The sequence below is a fragment of the Diaphorina citri genome, unplaced genomic scaffold, assembly GCF_000475195.1.
Source record: "Diaphorina citri unplaced genomic scaffold, Diaci psyllid genome assembly version 1.1 scaffold398, whole genome shotgun sequence".
In the NCBI taxonomy this organism is placed as follows: Eukaryota; Metazoa; Arthropoda; class Insecta; order Hemiptera; family Psyllidae; genus Diaphorina; species Diaphorina citri.
The window spans coordinates 236,537-256,690 of record NW_007377833.1 but is presented as its reverse complement, the minus strand read 5'-3'; the positions used below and the strand labels follow the sequence as shown (position 1 = coordinate 256,690).

Here is a 20,154-nt window from a genome sequence, read left to right as displayed (position 1 = left end):
TATAACCAATCAGTCTAAGGACCGTCTTCTTAAAAAATGGCATTGTAATAGATTCCTATCAAACAATCAGGAAATCATTTTCCATGAAGAAAGCTTTCTTCCATTAAATTTTCCTTGAAACATGTTCTTTCACCGTGGACAAAAGGTGAGTTTAGCAAAAGCTAGGTACTCTTATAGTAACAAAGGCGTATCGTCCATCAAAGCTAGGTAATTACCGCTTCCATTTCTCTCTTTCTGGGGAATCACCGCACCTCCTTTTTGCCACTTATACCGAAAGTAGGAAGTGATTATTTAACCTCGGTAGATTCTAAAACTACCAGAAAATCGGAATACTGTACATGGGGTTATAGCTTCCCCTATTGAAAAACTCACGAAACTGGATATTAAAGTCAGAGGTAAAGTATTCTTCATGGAATAAAAACTCACTCAACGTGTTTTCCTATTGCAATGCTCTTTTTTGAATACTTTTACCATTGTTATACGATGTTACAATTCACTAATTGAATACTGCACATTGCCTAGAAAATTCAGTTTATCTCTTTACCATAATAAAACAAATATTTAAGTTAAATGTACCAACCACATGGTGTCCTTTATGGAAGCAGAGTTTCTTATTACGTAGTAATCTGCTACGTGTTGTACAACGTCAGTACAAAATTGCATTCCAGATGAAATCACGTGCTGGCCATTTGTTGAAACCTGAAAGCTACTTATCTTTTGCAGAATGTTTGGGTCGTGTAACGATGTCATTAGTTTTTACGGAGAAAAGTTTAATAATTCCAGAACATTTCAACCATATAATTATAGAGGTTTTTCTCGAAAGAAATTGCTTCTTTCGAGAGTTCTTGATAGTTTCTGGACTGGAGTATATTGTAGAACAAGAGGGTATTCATTTATCTATGGGATCGGCATGCTACGACACAGACCACATGAGTCTAATGTAACAGCTGTTTCAGTGCTACGAAATAAAAATGACTGTGAGACACTAATCTTTATTTTTCTTCATGTTAAAAACTGGAAAAAATAGGTAAAAATGAGGACCGTAAATTTTTTAAGGATTACGAAATATTAGTGGAGATGCCTTTATCACGCATTATGAGTAACACGTTTAGAAAATAAGTTTGAAGGGACTTCCAATTGAATTTAATCGAAGACAAAGAAAGAAAAGTTTCATTAGGTTATTAAGTAGGTATCCTAGGTTAGTACGAGTAGATATTGGTTAAGTTGGGTTAGGTTAAAATTAGGTTAGGTTAGCATTGTTATTTTTGAATGCTTTTGAAATCAAAAGCGGATGCTTTTATAGTGTGTTCGTAGCAAAGGAAAAATGATCCCAGAGAAGTCAAGAAAATGGAACGTTTCAATATGGTAAGTGCTTTCTTATTCTTTTATTTTTTCTACTTTTTCATTTTCCTCTCCATCCTAGTCCTGTTTTTTCTTCTTCCTCCTCTTATTCATCATTTTACTCTACTTCACCTTCTTTTTCTGCTTTGTTTTCTGCTTCAAAAAAAGCAACGAAAAACATTATTTCTTCAGTCTTGAGAAATATTTGACGAATTTCGAAAATTTGTCAACTTGTCAAGTCTTAAATTACAAATCTATTGCCTCTTGCATACTAGACCGTGGATGAAAAAGAAAGTAACACGAGAAAATGAAATTATTAACAGGAGGAAATCCAAAATTTCAATGCTGAAACTACGAAATTTTTCAACTACCTATGCTATTCTAAATTTTCAGATCTTCGCGGGATGGTTCCAGGGTGGGGGGACTATTTGCCCATGATCCCCCCTCTTAGATCGAACTTAGTCTGGTTCCTTACCACTACCTCTCTCCCAGATGAACGTCTCTGATAGGTGAATGGTGTAGCAATCTACTATCAGTTTGGTTCTACTCTTCCACCATGAGGTCTGCTGTACTTTTAAGTTTCGTGCTTGCGTCCACATGTTGTTTAGGTAAGTTTTTATTTAATTTTTATAATGGTTTGAGATATTTCTGTCAATTGGCTGAACCGATTGAGAATGATGGTTTCATCAATGACATAATGGGAGATTTAACCGTCTAAAAAGGAGGAATTCGATAGATATTTCTGCTTCTAAAGACTTAATTTAAATTAAAGGAATTAAAGATATTTGAAAGTGACTCAAAAATATCTTTAAGCCCAGAATTATCAATTTAATGACTCCTATTTGGAGCGCATTAAGAAATCTCCCACGAGTGAAATCTCCCATAAAGTCATTGGTAAAACCCACCATCATTCTTCTAAGTTCAATGCGATTTTTCTTCCTTGTTGTAATTGCTGTGTGGGAGGTCTATTAAAAAGCTGATCACTTCTGGAATTTTACTCTAATATTAGCGTTTGAAATCGATATAAGCATGATATTTTGATTATAAGGTCAGAGATCGAACTTAGTTCGATTTGGACAAATCTTTACCTTTCACTGATGAGCAGATGATCTGGAATAAAATTATTCTTTGACTTAATAAAAGTAGGATAACGAACGCGCTTCCCACATAAACTCTCCGTGTGGTAGAAGGTAAACGCCAAAATAAATGTTGAATTCAATCATTCTATCAGTGTTCTAAAAACTTATAATCCAAACATTGGCGTTGTAAAACGACCGTTTAGTCTGATCGAAGCTTGAATTAGAAAGAAAAAAAAAATCTACAAAATTGCGTATAGCTACGTACAATGTTTTTTCCGTTAAAAAAACAATTTTTCTTAATATTCGATGGCAAATCTCCAATAAGAGAGTTTGTGAAATTTTTAGTGAGTATGTACATTGGTCTAAATTTAGACGGAGTGGACTGTGTCTTAATGTCTTTCCCTCATCGGCTAGTGAGAGTTAACTCGGTAATCCTTCCACTTCATAACGTGTTCATGCAAAACTGCTTTTCACAATATTATTCTCTTTTAAACGGTTTTTCTTTATTCAATTCAAGTAGGAAAATAATCTTTCATATATGATTTTAGGGTGGAAGAACTCTATTATTGGCTCATTTCTTATTTCCCGTGATTTAGGCTTTAGGGTGTTGGAATGCTATATTAAAGTGTCCAGCTTCATGATATACCTATTGGAGTTCCGGAACCCAGCCACTCGATTGGGCTTCCCATTCCATTCTTTCCTCATTGTCTGTAGGAAAATCGCAAGGTTTGACCCCCGGGTCCGAAGCATTACGTGTTACCACAGTGACGTGGGTATAATATACCCTCTTCTTGTGACGTATATCCCCCTGTCATTCTACACTGATGGCGTTCATGAAACCAGCACTTCTGCCAATATTTCTCTCGGTCACGTTGAAGACTCGTCAGTTCACTGAAGATAAGCGATGTCGAGCGTGGTTGAGTCTTGCACGGGTGACCGCTTGGAATCGCGTTGATTCTCGGGCAAACTGATTTACGATCTGGAATCATAGGCAACCTCCATGGCCGAGTGGGTATCACACTACGCCGGAGGTTCCTGGTTCGATTACCGGCGGGGTCGAAGTTTTTTTTAGGCTCTGTGCTTGGAGTTCGGGGGGCACACAGCCTCGTGACGACAATTGAGTGGCTACTTTAATCGAATAGCGACCAGAAAAATCACCAAACTTATTTGATCATTCAATTACACCCCGTTTATATCAGTGTGATTTACAATAATTAGACTGTCATATAACCGATTATACAAATTGACCGATTTTCTTGATGATTCTTTTTCAAGCGTTCATTATAAAATCTCATTAGACAGTGACTGATTTGAAGTAACCCACATTCAGATCACAATAAAAGAATCAATCCTAGACACACAATACATTCTTTTGCTTGAATCGTGAGTATTCTATTCAGTATTATAACGAATTGACCCGGAATACGTTATATGTTCGGTTAAGATCACATGACGAATTCTTTGACCTGAACCGGGAATTGAACCGGTACCCTCGGACGTGATGCGATAACGTAGGAGTACGTGATTTTAATAAACTAATATCTTACCTAGGATTGAATAAATCGTTGCAGCTAATAAATTGTTTGCATGATTTATGTATTTTCATAACTTCTTGTTCATATATATGTTCGGTTAAGATCACATGACGAATTCTTTGACCTGAACCGGGAATTGAACCGGTACCCTCGGACGTGATGCGATAACGTAGGTGTACGTGATTTTAATAAACTAATATCTTACCTACCTAGGATTGAATAAATCGCTGCATCTAATAAATTGTTTGCATGATTTATGTATTTTCATAACTTCTTGTTCATATTTATTTTATCAGAGGTCTTCAAGAATCCTGCTAATACTAAACTAACAGTATAGCGGATAAACTCTTACGGGATGGAAGATCTAAGTAATCAGTTAAAGTTCACAATGAGGGCCATCAGGGTCATTGATCAAAACAAACTTGGCACCCTTACCTACTGGAGGTAAAGGATCATCATATTAGGGGAGATGACAATATAACCAAATTACTGGAGTACCATAGTATCAAATCAAATTAAATTTAGTGTGATACCCACCCGGCCAGGGCGTAGTAATTTCATGATTGAACGAATGAAGATTTTTCCTTTGGTTTGTCAGTTTTTGTTTCTCCATATCTCTTGAACGGTTTGTTCGATTTCACACATAAAGGAAACTCTTCTCATTCAGTTATAGGACCCATCGCACTTTCGGGGGCCCCGCACGGCCCCTTTCTCTGAGTTCTACAGTTCACTGAACCACTCGTAATAACCATAGCTGACTCTCATTGGAAGCGAGGTCAATACCAAAGGTATTTCCTATAACACCCTGGCCAATATTTGCATAAGGTACTCGTGGACAAGTCTTTTTCTTCTTTCACTACATCTTTTTCCTATCTTATCTGTGGTCGGCGCGGCGTTACCCTCCTTTATCCTACCCTTCGATATGCTCCTATCCATCGTCTCCATCCCTTCTCTCTCAAGTCTTCCTCAACCTCACTCGTATATCTCCACCTCACTCGTATATCTCCACCTCAGTATATCTCCACCTCACTCGTATATCTCCACCTCAGTATATCTCCACCTCACTCGTATATCTCCACCTCAGTATATCTCCACCTCACTCGTATATCTCCACCTCACTCGTATATCTCCACCTCAGTTTTGGTCTCCAAAAAATCGGGGATGGTGAAACAAAGTAAATGCAAAATCTTCCAGTTTAGAAGTTCGTTCGTTTATTTTCCGATATAAAGATATAATAGTATTTTCATTCCGCATATTCCTAAATCCATAACGAGACGTTACTCACCCTTCTGTCGGGAATGAAGGAAGACACTTGAGATTATGAGGGGACTGAAGAGTTCATTGAAATTCGGGAATGTTTCCAAATTTTTCTATCTCCTAAGCGATGGGGCATCATAGGGCATTCATAACGATTTTTAACCCTTGGCCGTTTTCAAGTTTTAATATAAATATATCGAAAGTAACCGCTGATTTATCCGCAGAATAGTGTATTAATTACGTAGGCTAATGTTACTAATCACTCTATTATTACTTACTGCTAATATTACTATAGACAACCTCTGTAGTTTAAGGGTTAGCAGGGTGAACTTTGGATCTGGTGGTTGGTGGTTCGAGGCCTAGTCCAGTCATAAAATTTATCGAGGTGTGGGGAACGACGTTTCTGACAAACATTTTCAGTACATAATTTTATTATATACTTAACAGAATTTTATTATATACTTAACAGAATTAAAATTGCTCTTATTACTAATTAACCTTTGTAGAATGGGAAAATTCTTGAATACTCCCCAACCTCTTTAGCCAAGAATTCTCTACCATTCATCAGAATATCATCAGGAAGATTTTTCTTATAAATACTCTTGTCCATGTCCAATTCTTACAAGGTACATAATTTTTGTCGCATTTATTTGCTTTTCTACCTTATTTTATAATACCTCTAACAAAAATACAACTGCTTCTGTAATACTTCCCAGACACAGGTCTTCCCACGGTTCATTTGGCTAACTTTTAAAGAGTCAAAATGCTTCCTTTACGTAAATGTTTCAGGACTTGAAATTATTCAACGTGAGAAATGAACAAAAATAACATTGCACAACACTTGAAATTTTTGTAAAGTGTCACGTCACAAAGAGATTAGATAGGTAGATACCTACCTCGGTGTTTTTTTTTTTTTTTTTTTCTTCTTCTTCTTCTTCTTCTTCTTCTTCTTCTTTTGCGATTTTTTTTATGAAAAAACGAATTTGCTGTTTCGTCTACAAATATCTTTTGGCAATAATTTATCTCTCGAGATATAAAAGAGTAAATGAACCATAACATTTTTTTTTTTTTTTTTACATTTTGGATTATTGTTTTCTAATTTTATTATGAACGGTATAATGAGAAGAAGATGTACAACTGAATCGACATTTTCATTTACAGTTGGACAGAAATGTTTTGATAGGTATAGCCACAGCGTTATAAAACTTTGGTGGAGATGAACAAATCACCAGATTAGTGGAGATGACAAAATCACCAGACCCACGTTCCACAAAAAACCTTTGCACTTTCCATTTTCCTCCTTCCTGGTTTTTTTTTTTTTTTTTTTTTTCTTCTTCTTCTTCTTCTTCTTTTGCGATTTTTTTTATGAAAAAACGAATTTGCTGTTTCGTCTACAAATATCTTTTGGCAATAATTTATCTCTCGAGATATAAAAGAGTAAATGAACCATAACATTTTTTTTTTTTTTTTTACATTTTGGATTATTGTTTTCTAATTTTATTATGAACGGTATAATGAGAAGAAGATGTACAACTGAATCGACATTTTCATTTACAGTTGGACAGAAATGTTTTGATAGGTATAGCCACAGCGTTATAAAACTTTGGTGGAGATGAACAAATCACCAGATTAGTGGAGATGACAAAATCACCAGACCCACGTTCCACAAAAAACCTTTGCACTTTCCATTTTCCAGTTCCCAAAAGTTATGACGTAATATTTTCAGAAAAAAAAACTTCAAAAATATTCATAACTATAAAAGTTGCAATGACGTCAAAACTATGTACAATATGAAGTGCAAATTTGCTTTCAGCAAAGCAGCGCTGATCGATCCCAAAATGAGAAAAAATAACTTTAGGTTTTGAACATTTTTTGTCGAATTTCATCAAAATCGGACAAAACATTCGAGAGTTAATGGTGAAACTAACAAACATACAGATAAAATGATGTAAAAATCGTCGAGTGGAATTGGGCACAGAGATGTAATTTGTCAGGTTCTTCACTCTCCATCTTGAAATTCATAATTCATACTTTTCCGAAATCACAAGACATTGTGACCTAACCATAAAATGTAATAAAGTTGAAAACCTTTCAACTTTCCACTTTTTAATAAAGTTATGTATGATTGTCACTATGCTGGTAACCTTTTAATTTCTCCTTTCTTGGTTTTTTTCTCTTTTTTTCTCTCTCATCACTTTTCTTTCCACTCCCTTTTCTCCCCCACTCCCTCCTCTCACACGAGGAAGACTGAAAAAAAAAGAATGAAGGGAGAGAGGGAGGGGAGGGAGAGAGGGAGGGGAGCATTAAATGTCACTAAAAGGTCAAGTGTCAGCTGAGTTAACCCTAAGGCGTCCCAGAGTCCCAGACTTACTTTCACGCCCAACTTTAGAGTCTCATTTTGACTTTGTACAAAATTTGTAATTTAATTTATTTGTTATAATTTGTGCCCCTGCAGATTCAAAATGTATGTGTTCGTCCAACTTTGAAAATTTTCTGGGTTTCAATCAATTCATTTAACTGATTGTTGGTTGCTGAGTGATCAAAAATTCCTTTTTGGCTCAACACGCGCTATACAGTGCAACTTTTTGCAGCAGCATAAAATCAAGATAAAATTCTAGACCCGTAGTCTCTCATGAATCCTGATATAAAATTTATATGCGCATTTATATGCCTTTCATAACACTATTACTCCTGGAAGACGTTATGTCATTATTTTGACCTTTCAGGATGAATAATATACAGTAGATTGAACTATCCATTTAGTTATTATACGAGTAGTAATTCACAAGATTCATGCGCATATCTTTGTCCCAGTCACTTATTGGTTGCTTCGTAATCGTGTGAGTGTGGGTTCGAATCGGATCAAAGGAGAATTTCAATGTCTGGTTGAGCACTCAGTAGTTTGAGGCTTTGAGAACAGAATCATCGAACTGTAAGGGTTGAAACTTTAGGCATCACCGTCTCTTCTGAATTTATTAGTGGAAACTAAAATGTTCAATGTCCTGAATTTTGAACAGATTTGACGTTGGATGAGAAGAAAATGCCATCAGAATAAAATTTTAGCTTCCTATTTCCCTAAAATTTTGGACGAGGAGGTTTCAGCTTTGTGTGAAAAAAGTTAATGTACTATCATGCTCTCTACCTTTACATGTATAGGTACCTTACCCTAACACCCCATTTTATGCACAAAAATTCTCGCTCTCAAGTCAAACTGAAACAAATTTTGGCCAATCAGATGTTTTGAAATGATGCTTTTATGCAGCTTGAGAGCCAGTATTTATTTTGTTCATTATTCTAGGTATACAACCATACTGCTCTCTACCTTTACATGTATAGGTACCTTACCCTAACACCCCATTTTATGCACAAAAATTCTCGCTCTCAAGTCAAACTTAAACAAATTTTGGCCAATCAGATGTTTTGAAATGATGCTTTTATGCAGCTTGAGAGCCAGTATTTATTGCGTTCATTATTCTAGGTATACGCCCATACATTAATCCATCTTTTGATCTTGATTCCATCACTAGGTGACTCAGATACTTTCCTATGAACAACTCTGAAAATCAATCAACTTATCTACATAGATAGGAGACTGACAATTTTATTCAATACGAGTTATACAGAGTGTTTAAAAAACGAGCCACTCTAAATATCTCAAGAATGGATTTGAATTTTGAAAAACGCTGAAACACGTGTCTCATTATAATCAGGGGGAAGATTTTCCACTGGGATTCATTTTTTAACATCAGGGGTGGCCCCAGGGGGTGTCAATTTTACAAACCGGGCACCTTTAACTTTCAAAACATCACATGGAAGACCTTCAAATTACAGTACTTTGGTACAAGTTTCATGTTGATCCCGTAACTAGAAGTCAATCCCTATGGATTTTAAATATTTAAAGTTGCCATATCACATATCAGGGTGAATGACCATGCAATGGGCTAGAACTTAAAGATCTTAAATAAGTAATAAAATCGCCTTGTTTCTCAGATTTTGAAACACCCTGTACAAGGAACAAACAAACACAATGAGCCAACTTTCTTTGCCTGAGCAAGATGTCGGAGTTCAGGTTGGCTAGAAAGGACGTCGGTGCTAAAAGCACTCTAAGGCCTTGATATAAATACTCGTAGGAATATGTGTTCATTACTCAACAGAAACCTGCATGCCCTACGGTGAAGTATGGTGTATGGCAGGGGTGTCAAATACAGACCCACAGCGGGCCACCTATTTTAAATCAGCGGGCCACCTTGGCTCAACACTGATCCATTGCGGGCCAACTGTTTCAAGTCAGCGGGTCACCTTGGCTAAGGGCTGACCCATGGCGGGCCGCAGATTATTGTCCCTTCGCTCTAGGTAGTTTGCGAAAAACTAATGTCTCAACGCCGCGCCACAGGCGATATTATAAAATGAGATACAGTATTAATAATAATCGATAAAACTCCATTTAGGTACCTACAAAGATGATTGCATCAAAATAAAATTCCTCATTCCTCAAGGTCCAGTAAAACAGGAAAATATTTAAATGTTCCTACACGGAGAGAAAAACTAGGGTGCCGGCACTCTAATTTTGAACTCTGTATCAGGAAGCTGGAAACTTTACTATTGAATTCCAACAACCTAAATATTGGGCAGTAACTCAATGATAGAGTTCTTCTACCCTAAGTTTCATAAACTTGTGGCACTCTATCACTCTTTTTTCCCCTAGCCAGCAAATATCTTGTCATTCGATTTACAAAATCGTGATTTGCCGCGGGCCACATGATGGGGTCTGGCGGGTCACAAGTTTGACACGTCTGACGTATGGTGTGTTTGAACAACACGATGTTAAAAACCTTGACGAGTATGAACACGGACAGTAAACATCAAGCTCATGTGAAATATAATCGCTTGCCATGCGAAAGGTACTTGGTTCGATTCCCTAGACAACATTTTTAAAAAGCTACTTGGAGTTATACATACCTAGTAGGGCTAGCCAGTTATAGCAGACAGAATAGATACAATATGGTGTGTAGATATGTAAACAAATTATTGAATGAGGTAATCGCTTGCCATGCGAAAGGTACTTGGTTCGATTCCCTAGACAACATTTTTAAAAAGCTACTTGGAGTTATACATACCTAGTAGGGCTAGTCAGTTATAGCAGACAGAATAGGTACAATATTGTGTGTAGATATGTAAACAAATTATTGAATGAGCTAATTTCTGGTGAACCATTTGAAAAGCTCACTGTGAGATAAACCATGGTCTCCAAAAAATCGGGGATGGTGAAACAAAGTAAATGCAAAATCTTCCAGTTTAGAAGTTCGTTCGTTTATTTTCCGATATAAAGATATAATAGTATTTTCATTCCGCATATTCCTAAATCCATAACGAGACGTTACTCACCCTTCTGTCGGGAATGAAGGAAGACACTTGAGATTATGAGGGGACTGAAGAGTTCATTGAAATTCGGGAATGTTTCCAAATTTTTCTATCTCCTAAGCGATGGGGCATCATAGGGCATTCATAACGATTTTTAACCCTTGGCCGTTTTCAAGTTTTAATATAAATATATCGAAAGTAACCGCTGATTTATCCGCAGAATAGTGTATTAATTACGTAGGCTAATGTTACTAATCACTCTATTATTACTTACTGCTAATATTACTATAGACAACCTCTGTAGTTTAAGGGTTAGCAGGGTGAACTTTGGATCTGGTGGTTGGTGGTTCGAGGCCTAGTCCAGTCATAAAATTTATCGAGGTGTGGGGAACGACGTTTCTGACAAACATTTTCAGTACATAATTTTATTATATACTTAACAGAATTATGAGGTAATTTCTGGTGAACCATTTGAAAAGCTCACAGTGAAAGACCAGTAGTTGGATGGAAGAGCTCCTCCTGAAGGCTTCAAGAGAACCCTGCCACCTCAAGCAACTACAAAAATCCTTCCAAGTATTGCCATCTGGAATGCGCCTAATTTTTCATTATTTTCTTTTTTTTTAGTCTTTTAAGTCTCCCAAATATAGGTGTGTGAAAACAAACAATGCACTATGTCAAACATTTTCCTCAGATTCTCTTTTTGGGGCTTCTTAATCCGCTGTCGAACTTTAGAGCTCCCCATCCCCAAAAAACGTATTCTATGTAAATTAAAATGACCCAAAATTAGGTACGTGAACTCTGAACCTCTGATGCTTAGTTTAACTCGTCGGTATTTCTCTCTTGACGTTTGAACAACGATCTCACTTGAAAAAAAAAAATGAACGTATGATATTATTTATATTATGACATCAGAGCAACGTAACTTACTCGTGTGGCCTGGCAACATTGATTTTATAAAATAAAAAAATACATGAATAAAAACATCACTACTTTCGTTATCTCGAACATTTCTAGCTGAATTTCACTTTTCACGAGGCGAGCTAATAATCGACTTTTTACTGAATTTTCCACCGATAAGACTGGAGATGGAGATAAGGCATAGTCGTTATAGGCATGGAATAACTTTTCCAGTTATACGACTGCCAAGAGTGCCTAGTCTTGGGGAAAAATTTACGACCTTGGATTGAGGGTGTGTTTTTCTTCCTCGCTTTCTAGGTCACTAGGAAGATATAAAATCTCATTTCCATATCGTAAACAGGGTGCGACTGGAGACCTCATGGTGAGCCAAAATGGGAACTTTTCACCCATTTACAGACTAAGAAACGGAGCTAAGAAAAACGTTAAAAAATGAACTATTATTTTGGAGGGATTACTATTAGTTTGGAAAAAATGAACTAATAGTTCATTTTTATTATAAATTCAAAATGAGACTAAAATCAAGCGTAAATCCAACAGATTTATCCAAGTACCGCCTACTTAATTGGTTTAGTCTTCTACAAATGTTCACACTATACTAAATTTCCATATCGCTGACTCGTTACTGAGAATACAGATGGTGGGTTTCACCAATGACTTAATGAGAGATTTCACTAATGGGAGAATTTTTTATTACTTTAATTCCTCCTTTTTGGATCACTAAAAACTTCTTTTTGAATAGTTAAAAACTCCTTTTTGAATCATTAAGAATTCTCCCAATTTTATCTCTCATTAAAAGTCATTGGTGAAACCACCACGAGACTAGTATTTATCCAATTAGGTAGTTAATAACTTCTCTATTTCTTCCCCCAGTCAACGGACAGCGTAAACAGCAGCAGAGGCCAGGGGCGTTCAGCGCTCGACAGCCGCCAGCCACCCGCGCCCCCGCTGTCGAAGAAGAGGCCGAGGCTGCCCCAGGCTCCACAGACCAATGTCCAGAACCAAACGGATACTTTGCCGACGCCTACCAGTGTGATAAGTACTACGAGTGTAAAGATGGCAAGATCACGGAGAAGTTGTGTCCAGATACGAGGACTCAACAGTGTGTGGTCAGTTCTATTTCTGTGTGGATGGCAAGTACAATATGATCACATGTCCATCTGGTTTGGTGTACAATGAGAGGACTGGTATATGTACGTGGCCTGATGAAGCTAAGAAAAGCGGATGCTCCTCGCAAGGTAAATGTTAGGTACATTCAGGTAAAGGTAAATTCAGTTAGTAAAGAAAGCCAGTGTTTATAAAATTCAATATATGAAAATGTAAAACAATATTCTATACCTTCATGCGAATTTTCATGAAAATCGATTGATCGGTTTTCCTGATATTCAAGAAAAACAGATTCATGCAACTAAAAATCGGAAAACGTCAAACTCAGATCGATCTGATTTGTGGAAGGGCCCGCAGCCCAAAACCCACTTTATGCTTTTGGTTCCATCAAAAACAGAATAACCATTCCGGAGATATGCTGATACACTTTTGGTAGCAAGTTTCCAAAAAGTGTTTGCAAATTGAGACATTTGCATACACCTTTGACTTACTTATTTCAATCTAGAATAATTATTCATCTATTTAATCCTTTTTGGTCATTACAAAATCTCCCATTAGTGAAATCTCCAATTGAGTCTGGTGTGAAACCAGCTATAACTAGTTTTTGCAGGCGGGATACTTTGTCAAATAAGATTATAAAGATGGAGAATAAAGAAGCACTAAGTCTTCACTTGACTAGTTATAAGTAACTGTTTTAAGTAAGTACTTTATTTTCGTTTGATTGTTCACCTATTGTGACCTTTTTCTTCTTCAACTTTCAGAGGTGTTCAAGTTCTCGTGTCCCAAAGTTCCATCTGAAGTGGGTCAGACCCATCCCAGATATGCTGATCCTGAGGAGTGCCAATTCTTCTATGTGTGTATCAATGGAGAGACACCTAGGAGGAACGGGTGTAAAATGGGCCAAGTTTTCAATGATGCCACCAAGAGCTGTGATTGGCCGAGAAATGTTCCTGAATGGTAATTCAAGATACCAACTTCTTTCCCCCTTTTAAGGCGCTTTACCAACCAGCCTAGTTAGGTTGGTTAGTAGCGCGTCTGCCTTGTAAGCACTAGGGTTCGATTCCCACCCGGAGCGGATTTTATCCTGATCGGATCATGTTCGTTCTCGAAACGGCTGGTTTTCTCCTATCCTGTCTTCCTTCTTTCTTCAATTTCGGGACGATAAGACCTTAGTAGTTATAGTTCCCTCTGTCAAATTTCATTTGAAAAGGCGCTTTACCACTGTATACAGTAGGTCGTTCGCGAATTAATGTGTATTTTTATTCCTCGAATAAGACTGAACAGTCCTCAGGGACTCCCCTCAAGGGCAAATAAGAACCTTAGGACAAAACCCAGAAAACAAATAATTTAGGTTTCAAGGCAAAACTCTACATTTTGACTGAAATTCTCCTCTTCATTGAAGGACGGAGACAGGATTCAGAAAAGTTCATTTCTGAAAGGATCTAAAAAATAAACCTTTAATTTTCGACACTATTTTGCTGTCAAGAGTGGAACGACCATTCCTTTTAACATGGGGACATTGGGATATTACCTTGACATGAAAGCTGGAAAAAAAATAGCCACCCCCAAAAAAAAAAAAAAAAAAAAAACGTCCGTGTATTAGACATTTACCTTTAACTTGGGTGAACATTTTTACTGCACCCAAAATAGCAATGAAATGGAATGCAAAAAAAGAAGTAAAAATCCTCGTGAATTAACTTATAACCATCAAAACCAAAGTATGTAGGTAGGTACATAGGTATTAATTTACTAAAGTAATAGTATTGTAGTCAGTTTCAAACATTTGTTTGAAAAAGAAAAGGGAAAGAATGTTTCAACAGACTGTGAGGGACCACACCTACAGGGGAATCAATATTTTCCTTTTATTTCCAAACGATCAATATTTTCATGGTCCATAGTGCTATCATTGTATGTAATCGTATACGTAGATATTAATTTTTATCGAATTTCATACTATGTTGCTATCTCTTAGGATCATGGTCCATAGTGCTATCATTGTATGTAATCGTATACGTAGATATTAATTTTTATCGAATTTCATACTATGTTGCTATCTCTTAGGGTACATAACCCAGAACTGTCCAAAGCAGCACGGGCCAAATGTAAATTTCAAATCCAGTGAAAAATTGAAATTCAGGGTTAATGTAGAAATACTCCGAAAAATTTGTAGAAAATGTAGAAATAAAGCTTTAGTAAAGTTGTTGTAACAGTTTCTTTACATAGTTTTTCTCATCTTAAAATTGTCAAATGAAAGCCCAGGGTGGGTTTACTGAGACTTTTCCCCTCAAATTTTATCTTGTTTTAATTACATTTTAAGCATAATTAATAATCTATGTTGTATTTTTGTCCAATAAGAATCTGACAATCAATTTCATTTACGTCAAAGTCTGAGGTTTTAAGGAAAGCCCCTCGGAATTCGCGGTCGTGAAAAGCTAAATTTTGGGTCCTATGATGAACAGTTCTGGTATAAAAAATATCAGGGTCAGATAGACAGACGCCCGTCTGGTGTTGAAAATTTCAGACAGTTGAAAGAAAAAAATCTAGGGCAGAGCTGTTGTTTATAGACAAAAAAGTTAAATCGATGTTTTTTTTTTAAGAAATTTGTCTTGGATTTGCATCCTACCTGTCAGGAAAATATACCAATCTACATACCTGTAGTGATTTCTTTGAGAAGTAATTATTTATCATACTCATGTGCTATAGTTATTTGATGTTGTTTTACAAATTTGGGTATTTCCCTATTCATTGAATTGTCTAAAGTGATCGACATTCTACATAATTATTGTCCCCAGAGAAATGTGCTCTGTCTCAACATGTTTCCTTTCATACCCCAAAGGCATATTTGTCGTTGATTGATTTCCTAGTGACCCTGAAATAATTTACCAGCGGCAAATTTTATCGACTAGCACGGAAATGGCAAACCCATGCACAGGCAAGACATAGGTGCCGCAAACCAAACTAGTTAGCCTGATCTTGATCGAATGGAGATCTTGTATTGCGATAATGACCAGAGTTATTATGTGACCTGTAGTTCGCTGCAAGAAAAATAACATGCTGGTCATTGATTTTCTTCTTTCTTCTTCTTCCTTCTTGGGACGGTTGCTAAATTTAAAATTGTATAAGTTTTTATTAGCCGTCTGCTAGAGAATTAGACAAAGCAAACAAAGAATTAGAACATAATATATGATGGTAGACACCGCACCGTAACTTAGTGAATTTCCATTTAAACAACAAACTCTGGTGAATTGTATAAATGTTCCTTCATTTCAAAAGTATTAGGAAAAAAAAGAGCGACATATTTTGATCGGATTATCTGTTTTTAAGGTCCATAAAAGGACCAATATTTCATTATTCTTTCTGAATAAAAGCTATTAAAAAAATACATAAAATAAAAAGAAATCAAAATGCTGATGCTGCTAAGATTCTTATTAGATTAATGGGCAGCATGCTCTGTTTCCGGGCAACCAATGGAAAATTGGCAGCATGGTAATATTCTCAAACGTTGTTCATAGACACAGAATTTATAAATAATATTTCTTCTTCTTTGTTCCATTCATTACCACGGTCTAAATCTTATAGAATACGTAGGTACCGCTCATGAGTTTGCACATTTTCTGATCTGATTCTCACACATACGGCGAAAATTTTCAGTCATGCTATTCTTTGTGGCTATTTAAATTTGAATTTTTGTGATTTTTTTCATCACATATCTTAGCCAAAACTGTCTGAATTTTTAAGCTTCTTGAAAAATAATTTTATTTTTTCGGTTGCTTCTCGTAAACGTGAAATTGCACAATTTTGTGAGAAAAGTTTACTACTCTCAACTCTCAGTAGTAAACTGAGGAAGGACATCTTTACCTCAGAGCATTTGGCATCTCCACTAAACAAAAACCCTTCCATAAAACTTCTGTTTTTCTCGATTTTATATCTCTGGCCAACCTCATTTAAAAACATTCCAATCATTCCAAGTTACCTGCAAGTCATACTAGTATTTTTTTTAGTTTCAAAAATTATTTATTTGTTATTTTTTTTCAATATTATTTTTATTAAATGTACACAGTTAGGAGAAATGTATCTAAATTCGTTAAAATACCCTTTTCCTTTGATTTTTCCAGAACCAGCCAAACCATCTCTCCATTGCCCAAGACAGAACGGTTACTTTGCTCACGAGGACTCAACAGTGTGTGGTCAGTTCTATTTCTGTGTGGATGGCAAGTACAATATGATCACATGTCCATCTGGTTTGGTGTACAACGAGAGGACTGGTATATGTACGTGGCCTGATGAAGCTAAGAAAAGCGGATGCTCCTCGCAAGGTAAATGTTAGGTAAACAAAAATTAGAAAAATATATGTGGGCAGGTGGGCCAATAAATGGTACGTTTTTTAGGTGGGCGAATAAATGGTACACTTACCCTATTCGGTGTTTCCCACAAGTTTCATCATGCCAGCATTACAACCGCTATCCTCATGTATCTTGAATAGATCTTCAAACTTGTTGATTTTGGTCAGCATTTCAAAAACTTCATCCCCGTACCAGTTGTCTTAGACAACTGGTACGGGGAGTGTTATCTAAAGTCAAGTGTAGGGCACTAATTTCCATCACCATGCACATTACTGCATAAGTCATGCACATGCTTCTTCATAAATATTTAAAGTCAATATTTAAGGGTATTTGAGTAAATTTTGAGGGTATGGCCGCCATACACGCCCTACATGGACGCTACGCCACTGTCCACAATATATTTTGCCTTTTCTTCATCAGACTCTGTCGGGACTGGGTTATTATCATAACGGTAATAGCTGAAAAGTCCCCCTCCTTTCTCCATTCTCTCATAAATAAGGTAGGACACTAGTTCAGTGCTGCCAACCCTCAGGCATTTGCCTGTGTTCACAGGCATTTTGACCAATTCAAAGGCATTGCACAGGCGGACAGGCATTTTCAGTCTTTCTCAGGCATTTTCTAAAAAATCTCAGGCATTGTAACCTGATCTCTGGCTGAATGGTAATTCAAGATACCAACTTCTTTCCCCCTTTTAAGGCGCTTTACCAACCAGCCTAGTTAGGTTGGTTAGTAGCGCGTCTGCCTTGTAAGCACTAGGGTTCGATTCCCACCCGGAGCGGATTTTATCCTGATCGGATCATGTTCGTTCTCGAAACGGCTGGTTTTCTCCTATCCTGTCTTCCTTCTTTCTTCAATTTCGGGACGATAAGACCTTAGTAGTTATAGTTCCCTCTGTCAAATTTCATTTGAAAAGGCGCTTTACCACTGTATACAGTAGGTCGTTCGCGAATTAATGTGTATTTTTATTCCTCGAATAAGACTGAACAGTCCTCAGGGACTCCCCTCAAGGGCAAATAAGAACCTTAGGACAAAACCCAGAAAACAAATAATTTAGGTTTCAAGGCAAAACTCTACATTTTGACTGAAATTCTCCTCTTCATTGAAGGACGGAGACAGGATTCAGAAAAGTTCATTTCTGAAAGGATCTAAAAAATAAACCTTTAATTTTCGACACTATTTTGCTGTCAAGAGTGGAACGACCATTCCTTTTAACATGGGGACATTGGGATATTACCTTGACATGAAAGCTGGAAAAAAAATAGAAGTTGGGATTTCAACTAATCACACCCAAACAAAAACTGCTCGTATTTCACCGTGTACATTTCCAGCATTGATTTTGAGAATGGGAAAGCCTCGAAGGCTAAATCTGAATTACTGAAGGAAAAACATCCTATCAAAAAATTTGTTCATTATGGACAGAGAACACGCACATCTGGCTCGTGTGTTTCTATAACGAAACTATCGTTGTTTTTATATACTTGTGTAGAAATCCTAGACTATTGTTATTTATCTCCTCCTCCTCCTCCTCCTCCTCCTCCTCCTTCTCCTCTCCCCCTTCCACTATTGCCATGACCATTTGAACTCTCGTACTTTTTGAGGTTATTCCGAACATTCGCGTTTTTCGCACATTTCATTCGAATTCAACGGATGAAGAATTGAAGATAGGTACCTAACAACTTGATTTATTGACCTTTACTTCAAGGATATTCCTTGCAACTTGGGAAGTTTACTCCAAGTTTGGGAAGTTACTCGTACGTCTATTATTTGATGTACATACTTTGCATTGGTCCGTTGTTATTTTAATTTTTTCTAAATCTTTAATAATTTTATTTTAAACTTTTGTGACGTATTTGTATAATTTTAACTCTCTTATTGTATCATTTCCCCTTCTTACGAAATGATTTTGTCTGTGCTTTCAGTGCTGATTGGTACAAAGGCATTCTCACTGATGAGGAGTTGCACAACTTGGAATTCCCCAAACCAAAGGCCAGACCTGCCAACAAGGGACCCTCCAGAGGCAAACCTCAGAGACAGCAACAACCAGTCGCTGAAGAAGAAGAGGAATAGAGAAATAAATTCAATGTGATATAATAGAGATCGTGTTTGAAAACATTTGTTGAGAACTGCAGTGTTTTTGGAACCAAAATGAAGTATTGTACTCGTAATTAGGTACCTATGTATGTTTCCAAATGTAAAATCCTCTGTATCGATGTATGCCAGCATTCTACCTACATTCCCAAAAAGTATGTGAAAAATAGAAGTACATATACCTACCTATGTTCCTTTTAAATGTACAAACTCGTAAACCCGGTGGTCAAATAATTAAAACGAATCTTTCAAAGTCAGTTTGATCTCTTGTATTTTTCCCTCCATTACTGGATTCGTCCCTCTCCTTCGAAAATTACGATATTGCCCGATCCGTACATAAAACTCGTTTTCTAATAGTAAAATCTGTGTTGTGCTATCTTAAAAATACAAAATGCCCTTTGTGAAATTTGTGGTTATTTCTCAAATGACTCGAAGGAAAAATTGTGTGTTAAATGATAGTCACAAATGTCTTTCGCCAAATTTTATGACTTGACTTGGATTCGAATCACCAACCTCCAAATTCCAACGAGCTAACCACTGAAGTTAGTGAGAATTTACACGACCGTATGAGACACAAATTGAAGTTTGTGGAAGCCTTCCAGAAAAAATAAATGACTCGAAAGAGTTACCTATATCTATGACTATACAAACGACAATAATTATAATATTATAATAATGTACACGAAAAAGATAGACAGGAACAAAATAAAGTCGTTTGTTTTAAAAAATAATAAATAAAACTTGTTTTCATTCTCTTTCTCTCCCTTCTCACTTCAGCTTCACCACATGAAAATAATTCTTGATTTATATTACTGGTGAAAAAACAATACAGGACCATCCCAGTTTGGATTATTATTTCGCTATAAATACATTCTATTAAGGACTAAATTCCGCTTCAAATGAACCTAAGATCACTATTCCAAAATAATTAGGACCGGAGATATAAGTGTTTTTGTCTGGAAAAACCCTTAGGTGGGCGAATAAATGGTACACTTACCCAATTTCGTCATAAAATAATTTGGGCTTCAAAAAAAACTTACCTACTGGAGCTCTACCACCAGCTAAGTAGATAGATAGATATATTTATTGTTCATGTGACATTATTTTTCAAATGAATGGAACATATAG

General features: G+C 36.5%; 1 pseudogene; it reads left to right on the top strand.

The window, feature by feature from the left end:
• Positions 1–1,779: 1,779 nt before the first annotated feature.
• On the top strand, positions 1,780–19,266 carry LOC103508419 (annotated as a pseudogene).
• Positions 19,267–20,154: the final 888 nt, after the last annotated feature.